At 43.7% G+C, this 25,932-nt stretch overlaps 1 protein-coding gene across 37 annotated transcripts in view; it reads right to left on the bottom strand.

Annotated features, from left to right (window-relative positions):
• Positions 1-25,932, bottom strand: part of LPP (LIM domain containing preferred translocation partner in lipoma) — a 397,232-nt gene that overhangs the window by 250,540 nt on the left and 120,760 nt on the right. For 14 of the 37 annotated variants that reach the window (XM_065073577.1, XM_065073576.1, XM_065073578.1 and 11 more), the window contains one exon: positions 22,705-22,804. The exons of 16 other annotated variants lie outside the window; for them this stretch is intronic. The gene's annotated coding sequence lies outside the window, so the exon portion shown is untranslated. Of the gene's footprint in view, positions 1-3,163; positions 3,287-22,704; positions 22,805-25,932 lie in introns of all 37 variants that reach the window. 7 more of the 37 variants (XM_065073591.1, XM_065073588.1, XM_065073602.1 and 4 more) reach the window with 2 other exon arrangements.

The following is a 25,932-nucleotide window of genomic DNA, read 5'->3' as shown; positions in this document are numbered from 1 at the left end:
CAATTGAAGTCCTTCCCAGTGCCTCAGTTTCTCAGACAGATAGAGGCGGTTGCACATACATGCCATCTGCCTCCCTTGGGGTGTTGTGACATTGGCTGAGTTAATATTCATGAAGCACACTGGGATTAAAAGTATTATAAACTTTACCGAGGTAGAAGGTTTTTTGCCTTTTTTAATGTTTGCATTGAATAGACAGACTAAGTAGAAACGGCATTTGTAGCCTGCAGCCATTATCCTAGTAAATGGCTTATTACAGCATGCAGCCTACCAGCTCACCTCCATCCTGTCTCACTTAAACGCATGTAGGTGGAAGTGCTGCTCATTCCAGAGAACTTTATTTTTCACTGTCTCTGATGGAGACTCTTGATAGCTGGGCTCACAAGACAGGGCTTAGGATATAAATACTTCAGTCTGAGCTTGTTATTTGGTACCTATTTCTGACAATCACAGAACAATTAATTACTTCCCGTCTAAGACTAATTCCCGTCTCTTCCAAAAAGGCTGAAGGGGGGGTGAGCTTTGTCTCAAGACTTCCAATTTCCTGATGAGTCACAGTAGATCCACTACAATAAGCTCAATACTTCAATCAGACTGTTTCTTATCAAGGTATATTCAATACATAACTAAGATGTTGAGCATGCTATTTTAAGGGCTAATTTCAGGCATTGTATGCACAATGCCTTCTCATCTGAACACACACTTTCTCTTGGATGAGAAAGATGTACCTCCTGCACCGCCACTTCTTCTTGCATCCCCCAATCATACAGATAAACACTGCAAGAGCAGAAATTGAAGAACGGTACATTTGGTACACCGATTTTGAAAACACACAGTGCTGTAGTAAGTAGCCCTCTCTCCCACTTCATTAGTTCATTCCCTGCCCTTTGGCAATAAAATTACTTATGTGACAGCAGCACATGACAAGAAGAAAACATTCGCAGACTGCACAGGTTACAACAAGTCCGCAGCATCTTGCTTTCTTCGTTCTAGGGCCAAGAATCATACATTTATTTTTCTGCCCCGGGGAGCAACTCTGCATCCCTGTACGAATCCTCGGTTGTCCCCAGTTCCCACGCCACCCACTCACAAGCTCCCAGGCTCAAGCAGACAGGAGACACCTTGCCCAACCTCCAAGCAGCAACGCATGTTATGGGGACCAGCAGGTGCCCTCTGGTCCTCATTATTCACTTAAATTATATCTAAGAGTTTGTTAAGTTATCATTTCAATTGGGCAAGGGATCCCCATTTGAGTTTACAACAGATTGCACTGTGCATCAGCCTGATCACAGCAGTGGAAACAGCCTCATCCAAGAGGGCTACGAAGAGCAGAGCAACATCATCATCTCCCTGGATCATGCACAGGCCTAGGTTCTCACAAGCAATGCCACTAAAAGCTCCCAGACACCAACAGCTGCCTTAGAAATGTGTGGCTACAATGATAAATAAATGGTTAAAGATCATAATGTTTGGGTGAGAGGGACCAGCTACAGGAGACAGATGGGTATGCTCTCACTGTTGGGAGTTGGAACAGTCACTGCACAGACACCACCTCAAGACACTTGCGCTCCTTGCCAGCGCCAGCTTTCCCCATGGCACGACTGGACTATGCAAACAGTTTCTGTGCAAACAGCAGCAGTGCCAGTTTCTGCCAAGCCCATGCTAATTGTGATTCCAGCTCAAATGCTCTGAAGTCAGAAAGTATTTAGGTGACATGTAACCAAGGTCTCACATTTGTCTCACCAGCTCTCCAGTGGTGAACAAGCCTACAACCAGCTATGAAGACCTTGCTGTGTCTATTTTCTTTCCTCCTCCTTGGAAACACTTTCACATAATTTTGCACCGAAAAAATGCAAAACATTTTGATCTTCACAATGCCCTTAACCTGTTGGTGTAACTGAACTGTCAAAACAATGCAAAGGACATGGCCATGGATATTCCATTGAAGTCAACAGATCCTCCAAGGCTCTGTGGCTTCTCAGATGCTACTGAGCTGTCAATGTCTCTTAATGTACCACATTTACCTAAAAACCTCAGGGCACCTTAGGAATATTCAACCAGTTTCACAAAGTCTGTGGGAATGCAAAGGGCAAGTGGTGAAGAATCATTTCACACAGCCAAGTCCAGCTTGGAAGAACCAGGGAAGCAAGCAGCCTGAGCTGAGCTGAAAGATTAAAACACGGCAAGTCTCTTCTTGAGTAGGCTCGGTTAGTTAAGATCACTTTAATTAAGGTGAGGTTATTCACCCAAATATTATAGATTTCCATCAAATACACTATCACCTTTGGGACAGGCTCCACACAATCTACAACGACATTCACTTTAAGCTGCAGGTGACAGAGCAACACAGCTGTGAAATACATACGAACCCTATCTGGAACCTCAGCAACTGCTATCTCTATTTTAGAGTACATATCACAAAGTTTCTTGAGCAAGTTTGGACTGGACTAGTCAGCATCCATTTCTAACAAGATCAGAAATGTGTGCTAGACTGTGCAGCTCGGGTCATCTTCTGCAGGTGGCAACCAGCTCCTCTGAAGAAAGTAACAGGCAGAGATTGTGAGCTGATGGTCTCGGCTGTGCTGCAGAAAGTGCCTGCAAAGTCACTGACTCAAGACGAGTGCAAGGAACTTTCTTAAAAACTAGTGTTACGAATAAAGAGAAAAATACAGGATCACATTAATTAAGATGACCCCACCCACCCCCAAAAAATGGAAAAAAAAAAGCACAAGCAGTGAGATTCAAGCTCATCTCATGTTCTTAAAACATGCAAGATCAGGATTCTCCCACGCCAGCCACTTAAGTCCCCGTGCCTTCCTAAAAAGCCGTTTGGAAATGTTCTAAGTGCAGTAGAAGAAAAATAATCCTACCCAGTCCACGCCTGTGTCTCCCTTCCCTCCCATTAACACACAGGGAGAAGGCTGGCTTAGAGCAATACAACATTTCAATTTGAATATGAATCACTCCTCTGGTGAGAAAACAAAACAGAAGCCCATTTCACATGAGCCTTATCTGAAGATATAATGAGAACCGACACATCTAACAAGAGCAATGGAAGTAAAGCGCGGTGAAAACACTGGCTCAGACAAAAAAATAACAATACTTTCCATCCTAGAGGATCCCAAAGTGGAAGGAACAACTTTATCTGCCACTGAAACATGGTTACCTGTGCATGGGTACTCAGCTCAGCACCATGCCATTGTTCATGATTGAGGGAAGAACATCACTGAGCAGAAACGATGTGAGAGTTTAGGAAGGCATGATCCTTTGGTGGGAACTGGACCACTCCCTGGAAAGTGGAAATTGGTTTCATTTTAATTCACACAATTCAAAATTGCATTTTCTGGTCTGAGTACCTGAACACCAGGCACACACAATGTTGTATTTAGAAGTGAGAGGCTGTAAAAAGGATGTAGATCAAAATCACATATACTGGTACTCTCCAGCTTGTGGTTCAAAAGGTTACAGAAAACAGTGGCGAAATAGAGGATTAAAATATCTGAACCTGCCTGAGGATTACAAATGAATCTCTTATCATCCACAGGACTGAGGGATCAGGATTTCCTACCCCTGGTCCAGCTGCTGTCTTCACATGGAGTTTAGGGTAAATCACTTCTCCTTTCCCCAGCTCTTGTGCAGCAGGCACAGTGATGTTCAGCCACTGCCAGGAACAATCCAGAAGAAAGCAAAGCATTACTACTCAACACTATATCAGAAAGCAGATCTTCCGTATCACCAGCTTTGCTGAAACACTGACAGAAGCATCATTTTCATCCTTTCTCCTTGTCCCCTTCTCTCCTTCCACCCACCTGTGCCCATGGTCCAAGCTATCACTTCACTGGATATAGTCATGGCCTGTTGTTAGGGCGTTGGTCAAAGGAGACGCTGAAATATCAACAAACGAGTACAGAAATCCCTCAGGGAAAAGGCCCTAAACAAGTGATCTGCACATTTCCAGAGGTAAATGTTTACTTCTCCTCCTGGCAGCACCTGGCAGCTTGCAGACTATCTACCTGCATCTTGGAAACAGCTATTGAATCCTACAAACACATCAACAATTCACCTTGACTCAAAAGAATGGGGTTTTTTTTGGCAAATAAAGCTTTTCTGAAAGGAGCTTCCTTACTCATTTCCCACATTGTATTCTGTATATAGCTGCCATTCCAGAAACAAAAAAAAACTCGGTGCACACTTGCAAACAAATCAGGGTTTGGCCTGATCTACCTAAAGCAAAAGCCAACCTCGTCTCCTACAAGCTCAGTAAATTCCTAGTGTTTCTGAGAGGCTGACTTTTGGATGGGTTTATGTGGGTTTGTCTTCGGTGTGCTGGGACTGCATGATAATTCAAGGGAAAATGCCCTTAAAAGGAACACATTCAGTGCTGCATCCATTCAGAAAACTGCTACCAAGCCACTTCCCTGCAGAAGTGACCTCTCTCCAACCATGCAGTCATGTTCCTGCCAGTTGGAGACTCATCCTCATCTTGGTTTAAACAGAACTAATTAATTTAGTTTTGCTAGGGGAGGGAGAATAATCAACAAATCAATAAACAGGAAAGTTACAACAACCCAAACATGATTTACAGGTAAAGTGAATTGCCAAGGGATTCAGACAAAAATTCAGCACTGATTCATCAAACAAGTAATTCAGATGTCTTAAGAACAAGCTATCAACAGAAGTCGCTCTTCTTCTCCCCGTCTCTCATCATTAGTTACTGCTGGAAGTGACCTTTTCTGCAAATCTCTAGACCATTTTGAAGTGCTGGAGACTTCAGGAAGTGAGAATTAGTTCTTAAAAGGAACTAAACTGCTTCAAAAACATTTTATCAAAGGTTGCATTTTGCTTCTCTCTCACCCCTGGGTATTTAGGATGAACTATCCACTACAAGAAAACAGCCACTGTAGTTCTAGCTGAGAGTTGCAAGTTTGGTGATACAGACGCTTATTAAGTTGTAGAAACCAAGGGACAGAGAAGCTGCCCAATGCCACTGGAGCAAGCCAGAAGCAAAACCCAAGGAGAACCAAGGAGCCTCGTCCCTCAGCTCTGCCTGCAGCCTCGGGAAGAGGTTTGGCAGGGATCCGGCATTGCCTGCGGCAGCACGGAGAGCTCGCCTGGCTCTGGAGCCTGCTCAGCCCCGCAGAAGAGTAGGAGGTGCAATTGCTGGCAGGTGCAGGCAGAGCAGCAAAGCTGGTGGAGATCATAAATGGAAGAGTGTTGTAAAACATGGAGGTGAGCACAGACTGACACTCACCTTCACAGTTCCCCCACAGAAAAGCACGTCTCGCTAGACTCGCGAATCTTTGAAATGCGTCCAGCCTTCGCTGGATGGATCCAGGAACCTCATTCCTATGCATGTTTGTTCTCACACGCGAATACGGCAAAGTTTCAACCGCACACGTTTCACACAAGTCCCACAGGCCCAAACTTACAAGTTACTTGGGAAACTTGGCCTTAAATAGGATTGTAAACAAAATGAAAGAGACTACAGATAAAGGCAAAGACCACAAAGAACCACAGAGCAATTTGGGCTGGAAGGGAGCTTTGGAGAAGCCCAACACAGAGGTTCTCCAAAACACCCAGTCTTCGGAGGATCATCTTCTTAAAACAGGACTTACTTAAAAGATTGCAGCAACTGATCTTCCAAAACTGATTAGTCACTTGAAAATACGGGCTAGGCTCTCTTCATTTAATATCACTTTGAGTGGCAAGTTCTCAAAGCCATAATATATTCAGTTCTAGAAGAACAATTAGGTGGCATCAAACAGGTAGTTGTAACCCTCAGAATTAAACAGCCTTGCTATTTATCAGTGTGCTGCACCTTTAAAAGTTTCCAAAATTATGGTCTCTTTTTTTTGTGCATGCTGGAATATTCAAGAGCATTTCACATCTATTCTCATATCAAGAAAAGAACAATTAGATAAATAATGAAACAGGAGTGCTCCCTTTTACTTTCTGTGGTTTGCAAAGAGGTTCATGTTTCTGTGTGAGCACAGCTCTTGTTTTAGTGATGTGAAAGTGTGTGGTTTGTGCGATACCCAGTTTCTTCTAATATTTGAGTTTCTGTTGTTATCTACCTACAATTTACAGTAAAGCATCTTTTATTCTCACACCTCTCAATCTCAAAATTAGACCAATTTTCCCAACAACAAGATTTTATTACCCCATGCAGACCTTTTACAAATACTGGAAAGCTTGCCGATGACACACTCCTCACTAATACAGCATGAAATCACGGAAGATGACATTAGTGTTACCAAGTCTACCTATGCATGTGCCTGTGTATACAGACACATGACAAAGCAAACAACCTTTTCCTCAGGGAAATGGACCAATTTTGTGTTTGGAAAAACAACTAGAATTTGGTTGCAGTCCATACCAAGGATCCCAAGGCACTACAAGAGGTGGGTAAAGATTACTGAGTGACATTTGAAGCTCTGTTTACACACCACTATTGTCCTATTCGTTGAGATTAGACGTTACTATTTTCAAAAGTATTCTAAATATTTAGAACTGGTTTTTTTCCACACATGCCCCCTCCCCCCAAATTGCAGAGCATGCATCTAAATCTAGCAAAAACTTCTTAAGAACCCTCCAAACAGGAAGGACACTGCAACTACTGGGGATGGGTAATCTGCTGGCTCCAGCATCAAATCAAACCATGCCATTTATAGCATTCTGACCCTCTCCACAACAGATGACAGCACTGATATTTTAGCCAGAAATGTCCATTTTCCAGATAGCTGTTTCTGGCCATGTGCTCTACTCCAGAATCCTTGAATGTGCTGTCCCTGTGGCTTTCAGAGAAATGCACCTTTGTCAAATAAACTCAAGGCCCCAAAGAGACAATTCATCTTCTACTAAAACATAAACAGCAATCCAACATTAAAAGTCTCAAAGCAACCAGAATACTAAATATTTCTGAAGAAGAAAAGTAAATAACCAACAGCAAGGTTTTCCATCCTGTGGCAAGTCACTTGGTCAGTGCTGGAGTCTGAACCCACTGAGTGTACACGCTAAGGACTCTTCACTTCCCAGTGATCTCCCTGTTCTGCAACAGGGACCAGCACAGTAGTTTGCACACAAATATTCTTAAGGGTCATAAAATCATCATGCCCTCTCCAGCATTAATTTAACATCGATGGCACAACAGTGCACTACCTAGTCATCCAGCTGCTTCAACTAAGATTAATTCAGGCAAGCCAGGACACAAACGTTCAAACTCCTTAACACATCTTGCACCCACCTAGGGAGGACTTGGTTTTCAGCCAGCCTGCATAAACCCTGGTGGGATTAGCCAATGTTCAAGAGAATCCTTCATGGGATAAGTAAAGAGGTCAAAGCACTGCGATCTAAAAAAGGCCATGACGGGCATATATAATCCCCCGCAAGGCACATCCCCTCCTCCCATTACAACCAGCAGCAGCGATGACTAAGGGCACACAGCAAAAAACATTATAACCGAGGCTGTGGAAATGAAAGTGGAAAATGTACCACTTACCCTGTCATCTTAATATAAAGTGAATTTATCTGATTTTTATCAAACATGCCAAAAAGGACATGCTTGGAAGAGATGCACAGAGAGGAGCCATGAAAATATTGCTTACTTGGTTTTAGCTGGAAGAGAAGTACTGAAACCTTCCCATTTCACTCCTGTGGATTCCCTGCCTGTAGACCTGATGCTGCCGGGAAATGGCAGTAGCTAAATCTGGGCTAACACAAGGCACTTTAAAACATCTGTCTCAACTATTTGGGCAATGCCCAGTAAAACTAACATACAACACACTCTGCTATAAAAGCATTCCAGTTAAGCGCTGCCACTGTGGGCAGCCATAGGTCAGAAAGCACTGTTTGACCAAATAAGTGTGGGTGCTAAACCAAAAATATTCTTTTAAATCAGTGTCACAATAGATTGCAGTGACCATGGAGCTCAAGCATGTCAAACTCCAAAAGCACTTGGTTTTCCCACTTGCTATATCCATGCAGGAGACCTGACCACCCCCATGTCCAACCCCATCCAGGTCCAGGTATTTCTCAAAGTTTAATGACATTGTGGGATCTTTCTTTGGAATATAGGCAAAGACAGACTTGATACACCAAACAAACAATGGGACCAGCTTTGTTTATTTTAACGTGAACTCCTTACACACCACAGGAGAGCTGTTAGCTGGCCTGTCCCTCACCAAAACACCAGAAAGGAGCTCACGCTGCTGCTGCAGCTTAACTCAATGCTACAAATGGCTTCAAACATCCCTCCAGAAGCTAGCAAGACAATAGATCTTCTGCTGAATCATATGGTTCTCAGGCAGCAAAAGATGGGCTATCAGGAAGTGGGACCTATCTCAAACCAACCACAACCTCCTCATCAGCAGATTCCAATCAGCAACAAAGCACCCGCTGTTGCCCTAATGTGGGTGCTTCGCCGTTAGAAAATATTGGAAAAGCCTCTTCCATTCTCTTCCTCCCTCAGATAAGTTCACTAACCACCATCAGTAGATATCAACTGCCTTCCCTCAACAATAACCCAAGCAGGATTTGGACCACTGTAGATGAAGTTTTCTCCCTATCCCTCACAGTCCCTCCAGACCAGCCCAAGCAGTCTCGCCCATCCCAACATTAAGGGAGTTTGTCATCAGCTCCAAGTGACCTTGGTGCAAATAGTAATTCTTCCTTCTCTTAACAAGAATTTGGAAAACCAGCTTTTACTGGACAGATACGTCTGGCTGAGATTTGTGATCAGATGCAATGCACGGTACAGTGTGTGACCTGGAGAAATATTACCGTCAGCTAACAACAGCACACATTTCTTTCTTCCCTGTCCTTCATTAGCCTCAGAAGCTGGCCTTGCCAGCAGCAGTAATGCAAGCTGAGACAACAAAGCACATTAATGATGGGCCCCATCATGTTCCATATTAATTACTGTAGCCAGTAGTAAACTGCTGGTTATAAATTATATTTTGATAAACTGCCCTTTCTTTGACAAGGCAGCTCCAATGTTTAATGTTGCACTTAATCCTCAGATAATACCCCAGGAGTCCTCACTGTGCCCAGCAACAAATCAAAGCAACCTTCAAACAATGGCACAGGTCCCCTTTTCCTATGCATCCCAACCTGAAACTATCCCATTGCACCAACTTTGGTACAGGTCAGCTCCAAAAGTTGAGTTGCCAAAACCAGCAGCACACTCAGTTATTCGGGTCCTACAGCGGTGCCCCAGCTCTTCCCTGGGCAAGGGAGCAAGGCAAAAGCCAGCACAGAGCATGTTTATATACATGAGCATGTTTATATACATGTATAACAGTTTTCCAGAAATGCTGCAGTATTATTCTGTTCTGCTAGTTAAAATAATAGGGTAATAGTCCCTAGAATATCTCAACGTTCAGAAAAGAGCAGGGCTTCTTCTACCTGGGACTGAAATAGTCAACTAAAATCTTTATCTGAAAATATCATATTCTTATTTTTGTTTCTTTTTAATTCAGTGACATTTAGCAAGCAGAACAGCTGTTAGTAAAGGTCTAGGAGAGGTGGAATCCCATTTTCTATATAAAGAAAAATGTTTAGGAGGAAACTGCAGTTTGACAAAAATACCTGGTTAGCAAAGTACATTTTAAAAAGTGGAAAAATACGTTTTGTTTTTAATAAGGTAGCAAAAGATCCACTATGGCTCATGAAAAGCATCCTAAGTCCTAGGAACAAAGGTATAATGTTATTTTGCAACACACATTCAGGAAGATAAGGAGGAGGGATGCACCCTTTAAGAAGCAGCATAGGGAGAGACCATCCATCTCAGCCAGATGTGCACATCACTTCCCACCACCATCAAGAACAGCCATGGTCTTCCCAAAGAGCAGGTCCAGCTCTCATCAGTGGCAACCAGGAGTTTGCAGCTGGCTTTGGACAGAGTTGGGTCAAGCCTGGCACAGTCACCACCCTCGTTTATTTTACTCTGAAGGCACAACTCATGACACTGAGCAATGACAAGACACTGCACATGGGATTTACAGTGCTGAAAAACCAAAGGCTAAGGGAGAGGATCAGCAGCCACAAACGAGAATCCCACCCTCTCCTCTGCAGAAGAATGAGAAGCCCTGCAGCCTTGCCGCAAGTTGCAAATTAAAATTGCTTACAGCAGTCCAGGGTTCAGTCTTGTTCTTCCACCACTAGTGGCAGATGGCACGTGCTATTATTAAATCTTGATTTCCAGCTTATAATACTAATTATATGAAAGCTTCTGCCCTTGGACAACAAATCAGTGTCTTTATTTTGGGAAGAAAACAAAACAACAGAAAAAGTCTTGCAGTTAAATAACTTTCCTATTTTAACAATTAAAAAAAAAAGAATAAATCATAGCATGCTTCTCCTAATTGGAAACACACAGAAAATAGGATATGGCCATATTAGCTGAAGGTCAATGCACTTTTGCCCATCTCTCTTGAAACTGACAGTATTCTCGTGACAGCCATAAAAGCTGCTTTGAATTTTAGTTCCCTAGAAAGTAAATATAAGGAATCCCAAAGCTGTAACCACAAGTGCCACAGCTCTTCACACTGATGTCCCATCCAGCTTAATGTGTGCTGCAGAAGTCAAGATGGTAAAGCTTCAAAATCATGTCATCTATGGCAGATGGGAAGAAAACAATAATTATCCACCAGCCCATTGCCCCAGGCACATACCACAATGCCTTCATTTGATGCAGCATTAACAGCAGGATGTGTTTTATTCCCCAGCATTCAGCATGGAGCAAAGCAGGGCTGGTGGGACCATTTATGGGGCCTGTTACAGCCAAGTATCTCATGGTACCATACATTTTCTTTCAGTTTGCAACTGCTCCCTCCAGTTCCAACTACTAAACAAATGTTCTTATTTTAAGGAACAAGTTTACATCCACTTGTGCCAATTTGTTTCTCTATCAATTAGCCAGGGCAAAAGGGGTTGCTTTTCAGACCCTTTTCTGGTACATTAGACATAAGGGGACAGTGTAATTAATAGATGTCAGGCACAGTCCCCCGATGCATCGATTTCTTCCTACTTAGGAAACACTCGGGGAGAACACAATCACCCCCGGCTGTCAGAGGTCCTCATAAAATCCATAGACCTGGATTTACAGAAACTGTTAATCATTTTGGATGCTGAGAAGGGGTAAGACCAAGTCTGATTTTGCAAAGCAAAGGAAACGTCTTGTTAACTGTAACGCCTTAGCGTACTTCAAAAGGAGCTTACAGGAACAGAGGGCTGGACAGCCAAAACATTTCCAGAGAAAGAGGCAACTAGAAAAAACCCTTTCGGTCCCAAGCTGCGCTGAGGGAGTTGTGAATGTTCTCCCTTGGCTCAGAGCATCTGCATCACTGAGGTGCCCAGACCAGGCATCGCTTCAGCCGTTCCAGTTTGCTCCCCGGCTCCCACACTGTCACACGATATCACAGTCATCACCTTTCCACTGCCATCTGAATTTCACCAAGCCATCTACAGATAAAGTTGAACTTCTAGAAAAAAAAATATGACTATACACCTTTGTTACTTACTTTTAAGATCTAATTCTTCCACCTCTTACATAAAGTCCTAAAAAAAAAAAAATCTCAAGGTACCTGATTATTTTCATCACCCCCTAGTTCTACCCAGGGGTGCGCAGCTAACAAACCACACAAGACCAATATTTATGCAAAGCTAGTTAAAATATCCTCATTTTGCAAATACTAAACCTCCCAACACACACACCGCACAAATAAAAAGCACAGAAAGACAGCCTGCAAACATGTCAGGCAATTTAGCTGAATATTATGCTTAGCTTTGCGCAAGTAAAAAAGCATTTTCCATGTGCACAAAGGCTCCAACCCAAAACTGGCTACCCAGAACTGCTCTCTCCTACCCACCCCACACGGCACAGAAGACCAATCCTAGTTTTAAAGAAAAAACTCCTTTCTTCAATTTGCTGAGCGATGCTGAGTCTCTCTGGAGAGATAACAACAGCTCTTTGGCTGGGCAGTGTGTTTTAATAGAAGATGATAGCAGGAAGCAGGTTCTCCAAGAAAGAAGATGCCTGTGACATGCAGCCAGCATGCTGCAAACCTCGTGTATCAAACCAACTCGAACAAGAAATTGTCAAATGTCTCTCTTTAGCAGTCAGCAAACACCCCTCTGCAGTGTTTACCTTAAAAATACTGCCCTATGCAGGCAATTAGACAATCCAGTGACCTGGTCTATGACACAAAGAGATGTACGGTGGAGAAGAGAAGGAAGCAAAGGCTGTTCTGAAACAATACTGTATGCACATGGTCCTGCACCACCACCCAACTACACATTTACTAGCAGCTCAGCTTCTGCAGCCCACAATTGCCAAGTGCCTTTTCTACCAGAAACCTTTCTGCGATGATAATCTACTACAGAAGATCACTGGAGGAGGACACCCAACAGCTTCCAGCCAGAACACAACACGCCTTCAGCAAGACCTTTGATTTTCACAGGCACATACTGAAGCCGTTCTTCACAACAAAGAACAGCCCGTCTGTTGCATAACTAACCTTAGGCTGCATTAGATAAGCCGTGCCTTCTCACAGATCAACTGACCTTAAATAATGTCCCCAGTGTACTCAGAGCCAGTAGGTCTCTCTTTGAGAGCTCAACTTACAGGTCTTCTCCTTCCAGCTATTTCTTCAGAAAGGCACACAAAGCAGGTTTCAAGAGAAATCTCATGCTCACTGTTCCAAGGGCAGCTTCCCAGGCCAAAAATAACACACAAGATCTCAGATCCAGAAGCACATCTCCCTTTGAAAGCTTCTTCACCACTTCATTGCAACAGAGCAAGAGAGAGCCTTTGCAGGATGAAATGGAGATTGAAGTGGATGATAACGGGAAAACCCAGTATACCTCAGGAAAGCTTGCTGTGGTTCTGCCTCTGTGTCCAGCCTGAAGGAAAATGTCCAGCCATGCCAATGAAGCACTGCTTTGTACTCTGGACAAGGCAAAACAAAGGTCTGGTGATGAGGAGCTCTCGTGTGTCGTGCAAGGGTCAACAGCAAAGGCAAATTCCACCATGGCATTTCCGTTCTGTCGCCCAATCCATTACTAACAGTGGATACAGCAGGATCTTTCATTGCTTGTCCAAAAAATGCCATTTAGCATAGATCTGCAGCATCACCCCGCTGCCACATTCCACTCCAGAGGTGGGATATCAGTCCCCACACAGAGATGAAACCACAGGGTGCTGTGCAACGAGCAGATGAGCTCTTTTTACACCATTTCTCCAACCCCATCCTGGGTGTGAGATGATGCAGAAGACATTTTACAAGCGAAATGCTCTGCAAAGCAGGGCTGTATACCTGTGGGAATGCAAGTACCAAAGCAACTGCCCAGTAAACCTGCAAAGGCAGAGGCTCTAAAAGCCCGGCTTATTTCTGACACCAGCTTAGCTCGCATACAGCCTCCACTTGAGCACCAGCTTCCCTACCTAAAAATCAGGACCAACGGGGCGTCCCATTTTGCTACGTGTTGCTGCACTCATCCAGCTGCTGCGTGATGAGAGTTTTGATACAAGGGCAGATATAACACACAAATCCAGTGACTCTCTGACCTCTTCCAATGGAGCATGTTTGGGCAGGAGCCTTGCCTCATCTTTTGCAATCAGCCAAGCCAGGCTTCATTGATAAGTTTCTGCCACATTATTTTCTGTAAAAGCTATCATCACCTCTCGCTATAATGCCAAGAACCCAGACTCGAAAGGGTTGTTCATGCCAGAGGAGCTCCACAGCCGCTGAGGAGCTTTCTAGTAAACCAAGCCCTGAACGCGAAGCAAAGGGCTTGTGGAGCCGAGTTACTGGAATCTATTCCTCCTGCATTAGTCAGCCTCTATGAATATATCCTCTTGCTTCATTAAATTTTAATTGGAGTACATGTGAATAGGTTTTGCTGGTTACTTAATCAAAGGGAGTCTGAGTACAAGGTGTTCGCATGAAAAGCTAGAAAGCAACATCCTTTCCAGCTTTTCTTTGGGATTTCTTTAAGCATCCGTAGTCTATTTCTTCAGGTCAGTTGACATTTTGGAGTTGCTGCAAAGAACCATGAAAAACAGCCGCAAAGTGCAAATAAAGCACTTTGGAGGGAAATCTGACACAGATCATTAACCCTGCGTTCCTCATTATTATCCAGACAAAAGTTAAATGCAAAATCCCAGAGCAGCTGTTGCATTAGCTGGCTGATCAGTAGTGCTAAACACAACGACTGCTTTGCTGCTGTGTGTCATGCATGTTTGGGCTGGGCTGTCTGGAGTTTCATTATTTTAAGTGTCCTTAGGTACTCTGAAACCACAGCAGACTTCAATCTATTAAAAAATTCTACTTGTAAACTTTCAGATTTCCTCAGTAATCACCTTCTCTTGTACTGCAACACAGATGCTTATTTGTTCACACAAGCTTTCCTTGAGCTTAGAGAAACTCTGCATGTATTTTCTTGCCTGCCTAGAACAGGACAACCACCTCCAGAACTCCTATGAGTTGTATGACCGGATTCTCAACTTCCATAAAATCCACATAGTACAGCTTGAACTGACTTACAGCAGTTTATACCGGCTGAAAATCTACCAGTAAAGCAACTCTAGTCTGCAAGAGGCACAGCTGGGGACAGGAGGTCGATGCCTGACTGTGAGAAACAAAAAGCAGCTATGTTGCTCTGCATGGCACTGTTTGGTAAGTGAATCAACAAACAAAATAAAACAAAAACAAAAGAACTTATTGCACTGCTCCTGCATTCTGGCTCAGAAACATATATATGCTGTACAGCGATAGGTTTTGGCAGCCTGGGACTCTGACACACTTTCTATGGCAATGTCCTAATATTAGAAAAATTTGGTCATAAGCTAAAAATGTTACAGAAATAGCACAGGATCATAAGTTACCAGCTGAGTCAGAACTCGATCTGCTACTTGACTTTCATACTATTTTGCTCTTTTTTTTTTAGTTTTTCTAAAAAAGCGCAAAACACAGTGGGTTTTTTTTAACCAGCTCGCTTCTGCCGGCGCTTATGAAGAAGAATGAGCCTTTGTAGGAGGGAAGAAAGTCACTCAAAATGGCAAAGATTGATGTGCAAGGAAGCAGAGGACACAGATCCCCTAATACAACACAGCCATGTGTGTAGCAAGCCCTTCGCTAACAGCCCCTCTGCGTGCAAGTTTTGGCGGGCAGGAGGCTGCCCCTTGTTCCTCCATCAGAAGCCCAGGGATGATGATGGGATTGTACCTGGTAATGGCATAAATCCCAGGAATCTTAGGCTTGCAATGCAGTCTTCAGCCTAAAAGCATTTTATTTGCACTCTGTACTTGTAAATCCTTGGTAAATAATTAACAGACAGCATGAGCATGTAACAGAACTGAGTCGCAGGTGTTAGCAAAGGAAAACTGCTATAAATGGATATGACACAGTAATAAGCCGCCTGTTCACCTGTTGGGTGCTGCAGAAATTAATTAAACAATTTAGTCTTCATAAATTAACCCCTGACACCCAGGAGCTTACAAGAAAGCACAGCTATATTCTCCGTTATTTATAACCATAACTCTTTCTCCTTTCACAGCTTGAGCAGAAATTCAGCATCACAATGTTTCAGCTGCAAACGTGCAGCTGCTTGATGGGCAACAGGCAGAAGCCTGCTAAATCAACAAGGAAAGGATGATTCCTCAGAGAAAAGCAGATAACTAAAAAGTTATTCAGTCCAAAGCAGTGCACCAAGGAAAGTAAATTGTCAGTGTCCTGCAATTGTTTGCTGCCTGTCCCTCAGAAAACATGCTCATCCCTGCTCATCTGCACCTCTGCTGGGAAACAAAACCCAAAAAGGCCATTCTCTGACAACAGCTTCAAAACGTTTAAGCTAATTTCACTGTGTTTGTTTTGGTTTTGTATACAGCAATATACAAGCAGTGAATTCTTGGGTGTTTTTTTTCTGAAGTACAGATCCCATAAGCTTAAAAGTAAATAGGAATGCTTTGCTTCCTGGGGTATGTAACTGGAACATTTTTCTAGCACCTAATAAAACATTGTTTGGTTAATACTAACCATTAAAATATGTGTTTCAAGTCATGTAATGCTCCCTGTGAAATTTGCCTTTTTGCTCCACAAAAAAAAAAAAGGGCAGTGAAAGGAATCCTGCAGCCATAAGGATCTCACTTATTTCATGGAAGTATCAGTTTAAAAGCCTCACAACATGATCAAAGCACTGTCAAGAACAGATGTTCCAGGCTTTACAAATTCCAGCATAAGTATTTTCATGACATTTATCACTGCTAAATTCTTTCAGACGATTTTTTTTTCCCTGCAAGAGGCACGCAGGCACTTTCCTCCTTGAGGAAGACGTGTTCACGCGTGGCCTGGGCTCCTGCCGTCAACCCTCTCCTCCCCATCATCCCTCCTGATCCATCATGAACAAGAACTGTGTAGCTTCCCCAGGGGCTACAGTGGCGACCAGGCTTGAGCAGCACTGGCCCTGCAGAGCTGCGTCCCCCCCTTCACAAGGGGAATTTGATGTAAGACTTCTGTGCTTAGAGTCTGGTTCTCATCTGATCACTCATACGGAGCCTCTCCCAGAAACCTCATTGTTCCACACCAGATTACAGCCTCCAAAGCCCTCCATAAGATTTCTTCTTGTTGACCAAGGCACACACCATCATCACCCATCAGGGTCACACCAGACCACCACTACCATGACAAGTCCCGAGCAACCTCACCCAACCTTGAAGCTAACCCTGCTTTGAGCCAGGGCCTACATGAGAGACCTGCAAGGTCCTTCCTACCTAAACTGTTGTAAGACTATAGATCACAGATAGGAGACGTGGAAATAACATCAATCACGTCAACTCCCCAAGAAACTCCCCCAGCGCTGGGGGTTGGACTAGATGATCTCTGAAGATCCTTTCCAACCCAAACTATTATATGATTCCCCAGTCCCCCAGCTCCTCCTATGGATGCGGAAACCCTCTGCCTATGTACAGCACCTAGAAGGGTGCTTTCCTGGCCACAGCAGAAGACACACACCACTACCTGGCTAGAAAGCTAGATGCAAGCAGGAGACACTAGGTAGCTAATGTGTTGGATGCTACTAAAGCCAGATGGGCAGAGTCAGAAGTTGCTGCTGAACTGTGCAGGAACCTGCTTGTTCTTGGGAGAGCAGCAACAAATCCCCATTCCTGGAGGTGACCACAGAGGCAGAGAGCACGTATTTCAACCACAATTTAAATCACAACCAAATTTCCACTGAGAGATAAGTTCCCAGGAAGCTTAGCTCTCCACACTCTGGTTTTGTGTATTCGATCTTCCCAGGAACATCACCAAGCTCTCTGGTTGACAGAAAGTCTAAACATCGTGCAGTACTAGGCGGTTTCGTGAGAGTGAGCAATACTCACGACTACCCAGGAATCTGAAACATACAGTTTATCTCTGAAGAATAATATGGGTTTTGCTACCCCCAAAAAAACAGGATCTGAAACAACCAGCTCCCTTCAAATTTCACACATTCGCAGAAGAAGGTGTTCGTGAAGAGGACCCCACAAGCACATCACTTCTCTAATATGTGCCCAGTTTAGTTTCACCTGTTTCCATACACTCCCTTCCCAATTCCTACAACCTGCTTGCACATCCTGTTTCACTATGAACATGAGCTTCTGCCCCAGGGCAGCACTGCCTTCACTTCTCCTCATGGGGTGAGCTTAGGGAACAGTCAAAATGTGTGCAAAAAAACCAGACAAGTTTACCCTTCTTGCTCACCCAGGCTCTGAGTCTGATCAAGGCATTGTCCAGGCTGTGGCAGGTCTTCACCATAAGCATTGGGCACTGCCAAAATGGCAAACAGTGACAGGTCCACCATTAGTCATCCATCAAGAAGATGGTAGAGCAACTTCTGAAAAAGCAGCAGAAGGCAGAGGAGGTCTCCCAAAACAAGGGAGGATGAGGAAAACACACAAGTAGGGAGAAGCCCAAGTTTCAGTGATGTAGAAGAGAACACAAAGACACTGGAGGTGAGCACAGGTCTGAGGAACAGCAAGGACAAGTGAGGGTGACAATCTGAAGAAGTCAAGCAGAAGCTGAAGCATGTAGAAGAGCCAACTCAAGCAGAGGGGGTTCTGAAAACAGCCCCCACCAGCAAAGGACTCACAAGCAATCACAGCAACAGACTCCCTCTTGCCAAATGCTGCTGCTTTTCTGGATGAACCTCTTCATCTCAGGACTTCTGCTGTTTAAATTTAATTCTTCATTTAGGAAGAATGAAAATTTGCCCTCAAAATACCTTTTGTTGAAAATTAAAATACAGGAAATCTTGCCATGCTGGCAACAGGGACCTTTCCATGTGTATGTGTGTGTGCACAGAAGCAGGTGCTTGTGCACAAACACGTGCACATTCACATCTCTGCTACAGCTTTTTTGGAAAAGGGCTGTTCCCCTACACATCTTCAAAGGGAGAACAGGAACAGGGGGAGTGCACAGGGTTGTGGCACAGCCACACCGTGCTCCACTGCTCCAGCCTCAGAGGCACCAACATCTCCCTGCAGGTCCCATCGGTCCCTTGCCTGCAGGCACATGGTCCTGCAGCAAACAGCTGCATCACCCCCTGGAGCACAAGGCTGAGCCACCCCTGCCCTTGCACTGCTCCATGCGTTACCCAGGAGAGGACAGTGTCCTCAGAGCCTGGGATGCAATGACAGAATTTTAAAAGGATGCTCAAGACAGCACCAGGACTTAAAGCTGTTCTGCAGCATTATTAACATCACAACCCTGCTCCAGACCTGACCTGGTTTCATTATCTCAACTTCCCACCCCCCAAATGAGTTTGCTGAGAGATTTTTAAGAAACAGAACAAGGCTGCGACCAATTTTCAGGCCTTCTGATTTAGCCGTTAAGAAAGAAAAAAATCCTACGTTTCCCTCTTGTTTTTCTAAATAAAAATAATGTATAGCCCTAACTTGATAATAAATATGCTCAAAAGCTGTCCTTAAGTAAAAGCTTTTGATAATAAATTGCCTGTGCTAACTGCTATTTTACTGTTGAATTTTTTATTGTTGCTTAAGCACTGCAATTATGCTAATAAGCCTGAGAGGATGGTACACTAAAGCATTGAATGTGACAGATATAATACTCAATAAAATGTTAATCTTACCTGAAAATTGGAATCAAACAGCCTTATTAGTATTTATGGATACAGCATCTCCAACATGTTTCTTTAGAGGAATATATATATATGCAACAGATATTTCCAAATATACCCTGCTGTTTCTCATGCCTCCATATGATTCAATTCAAGGTGGCTATTACTGCTGCTGCTAATTGCCAGTCCCTTTTGGAATAAGAAATAAAAGAGTGTCAGTGTCTGTGCCATGCAAAATTCCTGCACATTGTTGGGCTTTTCCCCTTGGCTCCTTGAGGATGGCAGCTGCCCATGGGGATGGGGACACCTCTCTCCAATTCAGGATAGGGCCACAGGGCCATCAGGCTTGGCAGGATGCAGTAGCACACAGTGAAGCGCTGCTCTGCCACCCTTGGTCATCTATTCTTTCCCCAATATCTCTATTTTTATGTGCAAGGCACGTAAATCCAGAAGAGGTTAAGTTATTTACAGGCACTAGAGAAACAGCTTTTGGATTTTAAGACGGGTCTAAACACTTATTTATTTCATATTTTAAACTTTCCAGCAGATGCTGACAAGGAACCAAACCCACCTGTTTCACTGCAAGTTACAGCATTGCAGAGCTGGATCCAGAGCCACTGGGCTGTCATGGGCGATTTGTCACTCAGATGCCACAGGACTTTCCACAAGTTGCACTGCATTTTGCACCGTTATTTCACCACCTAGTCCCAGTCTGCTTTCTGAACTGAGAGAGTAATTTTTTCAGCAAACAAGCTGCCTTTTACCACATGTAGCTTTTTTTTGGCCAAACTTATGGGTCTCAGACACAACCTCCAGGCTCCACCGACATCTACTTTTCTGTGAGTAAAGCAAGTTGCCCTCAACACCTTCACTTTCCCATCTATGAAATAAGGAAGAAATAACATCAGAAGAGCCACATGCTTCTGACAAACTATATTTTCATCCATGACCAGGCTCTATAGCAAGACTGTTTCTACACAGCGGACTGGTGTGGTTTTCAGACACTGCAGGTTAATGCTGAAATAGCAGCTGCTGGCTTCCAGCTTCTCACGTTGCTCTCACTCACAGTAATAAATTCTGCTGACAGGACCACAGAAACATGGATAATCACCATTGCACTTTCTGACAGACAAGCAAGATTCTTGCTGCTGGATGCTGCAAGCCTCCTGGGTGGCAAACATCAGTTGGGAGGTATCTAGGAGCTGTTTCAATGAACAGTCACAGCGGGAAAACCCAACCAGCTGCTCAGCAAAATCTGGGATTCCCAAAGTGCTCAAAGATCACAAAGCTACCCACAGGGTGCTACACACCAGGACATGCAGGACTTTCTTAAGCAATGCTTGCACTCAGAGCAAGACGCCTGTTCTGGAGTGCACGGATAGAAACAGGACTGCTTTGCAAGACACAGGGCTTAGAGCAGCTCCACAAAACCTCCTTGGCAGGTGTAAGCAAGGAGCGCAGCATTAGAAAAACAAACAAACAAATCAGTTGCAAAATCAAATAAAACTACTAACTGACTGAGCTTGCACCTCGGAGAGTCGGGAGAAGCACCTGGGGCTCCTCTGCCCCAAGTCAACCCCAGCACAAGATGCCAGACACCAAATCTTGGGGCACAGCCGCATGTGAACCAGGCACAGAGCTGCAATGTGCTGCGAGACCGCGAAGCAACCACTCCCATCAAGGTGGCAGGACTCATCCCTGCCATGTTAAGTGAGTCTTGTCATTATTTTCAGCCCCGCAGGGAAATCTAAATTGAACTTTGGCATATTGTTTTCTTTTGCTAAGCAGCAACGCTTGAATGTTAACTCCAGTCCTGACAGGCATATTTATGGAGTATTCTTTGCAAAAAAATCTTACCCTGACCAGTCCAAAAGGTCATAATCAGAAAAAATAATAATAACAACAGTAAAAGAAGCACAAGGCTGGAAAACCACCACTGCCATTGGCACAACCCCCCAACTTATTAACTGTCCTTGCAACAAGGTGAGCTGCAAGGTCTTAGATTTATTTGATTGATTGAGATCAAAAGATCAGGGGGCACACAGTAAATTGTATCTTTTCATGAATGCATTTTGCTTTCAAGATTTGAGCAGATAGTTGCAGGAGCTGAAAAATAAAAAGGAAAAGAGAAAAAAACATGTACAAAGGTGACTTCAGAAAGACATCCCTTTATTTCTCTCTTGACACCATCTGCATTTCTTAGAGCTATTTGAAAGTTTCTTCCATGTTCCTATACCCTTGGGACACAACAGCTTATCTCTGCTAAACAGAAGACGATAACAAACAATAAGACACTAGTATAACTCCAGGGGAGACACCACTATTTGCTGACATTAAGGTTGAAAGGTAAATATTAGAGAAACCAAACAAATCTCAAACAAAGTCCAACAGGAGGTTGAAGAATTTCTCATTGAAGTCCAGGTGTCCCTGTGAGGCAGGACAGGTATCTCACCATCCTTCTGAGACACACAGGGAAGATGAAGCACCTGATGGTGGCTCCAAGGCCACCTGAGCCCCAGGGGAGCAAGGGAAAAGCAAGAGAACTAAAGGAGCAGCCACCTTCAGGACATGATTTCAAGACCCAGGTGGTGAGCTAGCATTTCTAAACACAGAAAAAAGCCTGCTACATTCACTGTTAGGACAGCACAAACACAACAGAGAACAGGAACAGAAGAAGAAGAAAAGAAAAATGAAACTCTCCATCATCTCATCATCCCCTAGAAAAACAACAAGGAAAAGTAATCATTCAGTTCCCGTCTGTGTGTTCCATGTGATATTTGCATTTTGCTCGGTATACCTGCATCTGTAGCACTGTGTTCTTATGTCACAATAAAATAGATTACATTACCCATCAGAGAGTAAAAGTAAAGCCCTAACATGGACCACAAAAGAGACCCGAACTCCCAGGAACTTGCTACAAAGGAACCAGAACTGATACGACCTCCTGTTTTTGTTACAAGTTTACATTACGTGCCAAGGGCTGAGGACTGAACTCCTTTTTCCAGGAGCTTACACTTTCCTCCAGAAGAACAGCACCATCAAGGTAACAAAGGCACTGCGCACCGGAGTTAATTGCTGTTGCATCAAAGGTCATCACCAGACCAGGCAGCTCCTACACAGACACACTGAGCTTTGCCTTTTGCCTTATTAGTTTCACATAACGTTAAGATAAGAATTTCAGATTCTCCAATTTGTCACCATCGAGAGCTTAGGAGGACTCTGCAGAAGTCATCTAGTTCACCTCCCCACCGCATGGAAGGGTCAGTTCTCCTAACAGCACATCTGATGGAACTTTGCTAACTGGGTCTTAGACCTTTCCAACAACTGAAACTTCCTCAACTCCTCGGGCAATGGACTCCAGCATTCAGCTGTTCTTCATGCAGGAGATCATTTACTAATGTCTCATCTAAATTTCTCTTGCTGCAACTTCAGCTTGTAATTTGTCTTATTTACAGTTTATTCCCTCTGTCCGCAACTAGTTCACCATTTCCAAAATGTATAAGCCAAGGCACCAGGGTGGATTTCCCTCTCTCTGCCACTGTTTCTGCTCAAAGCACGTTCTTAATCTTGTGTCTCTGCATGTATTTTTCTTACCCCGAGAGAACAGGCAGCTAGGGTATCACAAGGCTGTTTCAAGAGAAGACGCTCACATCCAAAGGCTGATGCATTTAGGCACACCCAGTTAAAAAGTATTCTGAAATAAGAAAAAGAAAGGATTTGTCTTTAGGATGGTAGGCAGAAGGCCCAGTAATAAGGAAAAATCAGCAATCCTGAAGTGCAATTTCTGCCACCCCATCATTTAACATTCAAACAGATCTTCAAAAGCAACATCAATGACTGTAGATGCATCATGTGCCACCTCTCAAATTTGGCCACATTATCTCAGACAAGCACCATAAGGGTTTGATAAATCTGTGTTCTAGGAAACAAAGCGCTCACTGACTTCACAGAAAGTTCTGCCAAGCTATAAGTGATACCCGGTACACATCAAAATCAGAAGGCTCTGACTCCAAAGCTTTATTCACTGTGACAGAGAACAAATCTTAACGTTGCCACTAATGACTTTATTTACAGTGTCACTGAAGCCAACAGAGGCAAGACTTGTAGCCTACTCTGAGATTGGAGTGTGTAAAATTATGGGAGAGAGCCAGGGGAGAAAAGTCAAGTCTGATGAAAGATCAAGTTAACTTTCATGTTCACTACATAGTCCTTATCCCCAAAACTTCAGGATGATTCATCTAGAGAGAAAATAAATAAATAAATAAATAAATAAATCTCCCAAACACAAATGCCTGGTGACAATGAAAAAAGAATAAAGAAAGGATTTAACATGAACAGTGCCGGGAAGCACAGCAGGAAAGCTCCAAGTAACAAAAACATCCCAAATTTCACGAGAGAGAACAAGCAACAAGGGACAGCAGCAATAATACATTCACCTTCCTACTTTTGGAGGCTCTCGGAAGAACAGAGCCAGACAATGTCAGACCATTTGCCACAACAGCACTTTCACCAGTGGGTCACCTTCTGGACTCCACCCCACCTAAACTCCTGTCTCCCCTTAGCAGGGGCTGCTGCTTGTCCCAAAGGGTCAAGTGGCTTTGTAACAAATATGCCTTTTCTGAGAGCTGAAGCCAGGAGCCACTCAACTTGCCTCCTGCTGTGGAAGCAACATGCCTGTTGCACATCCAAGGATATGCCAAGGCAACAACTCAGAGTCTTCTCTCTTGCGGGCACCACCCAACTATCCCTTTTGCTATTGCACCTTGTCCATCACCAAGTTTCCACCTTGGATGTTTTCTTTTTCCTTTTCAATCCTTCTCAGCTGCCCTGGGCTTTTGCTTTCCTTGATCATTTCCACTCTTGCCAACGCCAACACTTACGGCCAGCCCAACCGCCATCAGCACAGGAAGGTGAGACGCTCATATTTAGCGCTGATTTGATAACAGAAGTGCTATTCACAAGGCTAAAGAGGAACACCCCCACCGATAATGTCCCTACAGCACAGCAGCTGGGGACACTGGGCAAAAAATAACTTTCAATGAAGATCTCAAAGTAATCTCAAAATGTATGACAGCCAACAGATAAAAGTTTAAACACATGCCCATCTTTAAGGGTGAAAGTAGCTCCAAAGGCTTCAATGAGACCATCTGCAGCATCACACACATTACCTCCCAAAATACTAATGACATAAGGATTTTCAGCGAGGGACAGAGATACAAGAAGTGCTTCCACCAAGAAAATACACCCATTTCTACGGCCAAATTACAACAGCTGTTGAAAACCATGGAGCAGCATTGAATGGCAGCCCAGGACAGGGAGCCAAGATGACTACCACATGCAATTGAAACTGCCAAGGGATTAAGTTAGGTCAAATGTAATTACACAAACTGGAACCTGGCCAGGGTACTGACTGGTTTAAGAAAATTAAAAGAGGTGTTCAAAAGTTTCAGAGACAGAGTCCTCCTCCTGTTAATTATTTGGTGAGTCAGTCGGCTGAAGTCTCAGTACTCTGGGAGGCTGTCTGAAAAAGGGGAAAAAATGAGGCATAAATTTGAAAGGCATTAGAAGCGATTAGCAAAAGCCTTTGTTCTCCATAGCAATCCTTGCTGCACTAGTGCGTGAAAGGCTTTCATGTTCATGCTGAAAAGTGGCCTTAGTTCCTTTGATACTTCTGGGAGGAAGTATTTAAATTTACAAATATCCCGCTGTCAGAAGTTACAGACAACAGTCAAGGAACTTCTGCGTATCCCAGCCAGGTCATACCTAGCTCTAAACCCAGCTCTCGGGAGGGCACTGAGGAGAGGAATACAAACAAGGACACGTGGAAGCTCACTGAGACCTGGAGCAACATTTACCCTACTTGCGAGTGGTGTATAAAAGCTGGATCATATGGGAAAAAAGGAGGTTGCAACCATGTGGGGCAGTGGCCTCCTCATCTTCATTCAATTTTCAGAACAGGGGGAGCATGCAAGGCAGGCAATGGTAAGGAGAGCAGAAAGGATGTTTCATGGTCTGGCAGCTGAGCGTCACTTGGAAAGATCAGATCCTTTTTATGCCTCTGCCTTATACCTCCTGAACAATAAGAGGAAAGTCACATAAAACAAATTTTCCCTCAGACATTCATTGCTCTGCCTTTTCTGGCTAAACACACGGGAGCTCACATGTGGAAGAAACAAGAAGTAGCAGTCATGGATTAAGTTCCTCTGTTCAATCTCTAATTGAGACTTGTACTATAACCATGTATAGTGCTACAAAACATGAAGTGTTCTGTAAAAACAGGCATTCTAAGTCTCAGTTTTGGCACCCGAAAGTAGTAGATGCCTCTGCTACCTCTGCATCTGAAAATTATCATTAGAGATACACTCATTACTGTCTTTGAAGCAGTTGGATGTGACAGTAAAAGCAGTACGTAACTGGAGATAAACCTTTTTGGGTAGCTTATTCGGTGAAATGTTCAGATGATGCACACTAAATAAACCAATTTTTTGACTGATATAAAAGAAACCAGGATGATTAAACAACTACCTTCTCAACAAGTGCTGTACGCCAGGCATGTTGAGTGACACGGCTTTCTTGCAAAGCAACAGCAGATGAACATACAACCGAAGGCTCTGACATACTTATTTCATACACTTTTGATTTTTTATTTGTTTTGGGTTTCTTTGTTTGTTTTTATTTTCGTTTTTGTTTGGGTTTTGTTTTTTTTCCTCTCTCCCCTTTTCAGAAAACAAGCCAGGAAAACACAGACATTTCACAGCACAGATTGCTGCAATGGCCTGAGCGTGGATGCAAGCAGCAGCTCACTTCTCTCCCAGGGGGAAC

This window comes from Columba livia, chromosome 9 (genome assembly GCF_036013475.1).
Source record: "Columba livia isolate bColLiv1 breed racing homer chromosome 9, bColLiv1.pat.W.v2, whole genome shotgun sequence".
Taxonomy (NCBI): Eukaryota; Metazoa; Chordata; class Aves; order Columbiformes; family Columbidae; genus Columba; species Columba livia.
The sequence above is the reverse complement of the archived record's forward strand: the minus strand, read 5'-3'. Positions and strand labels throughout refer to the sequence as shown.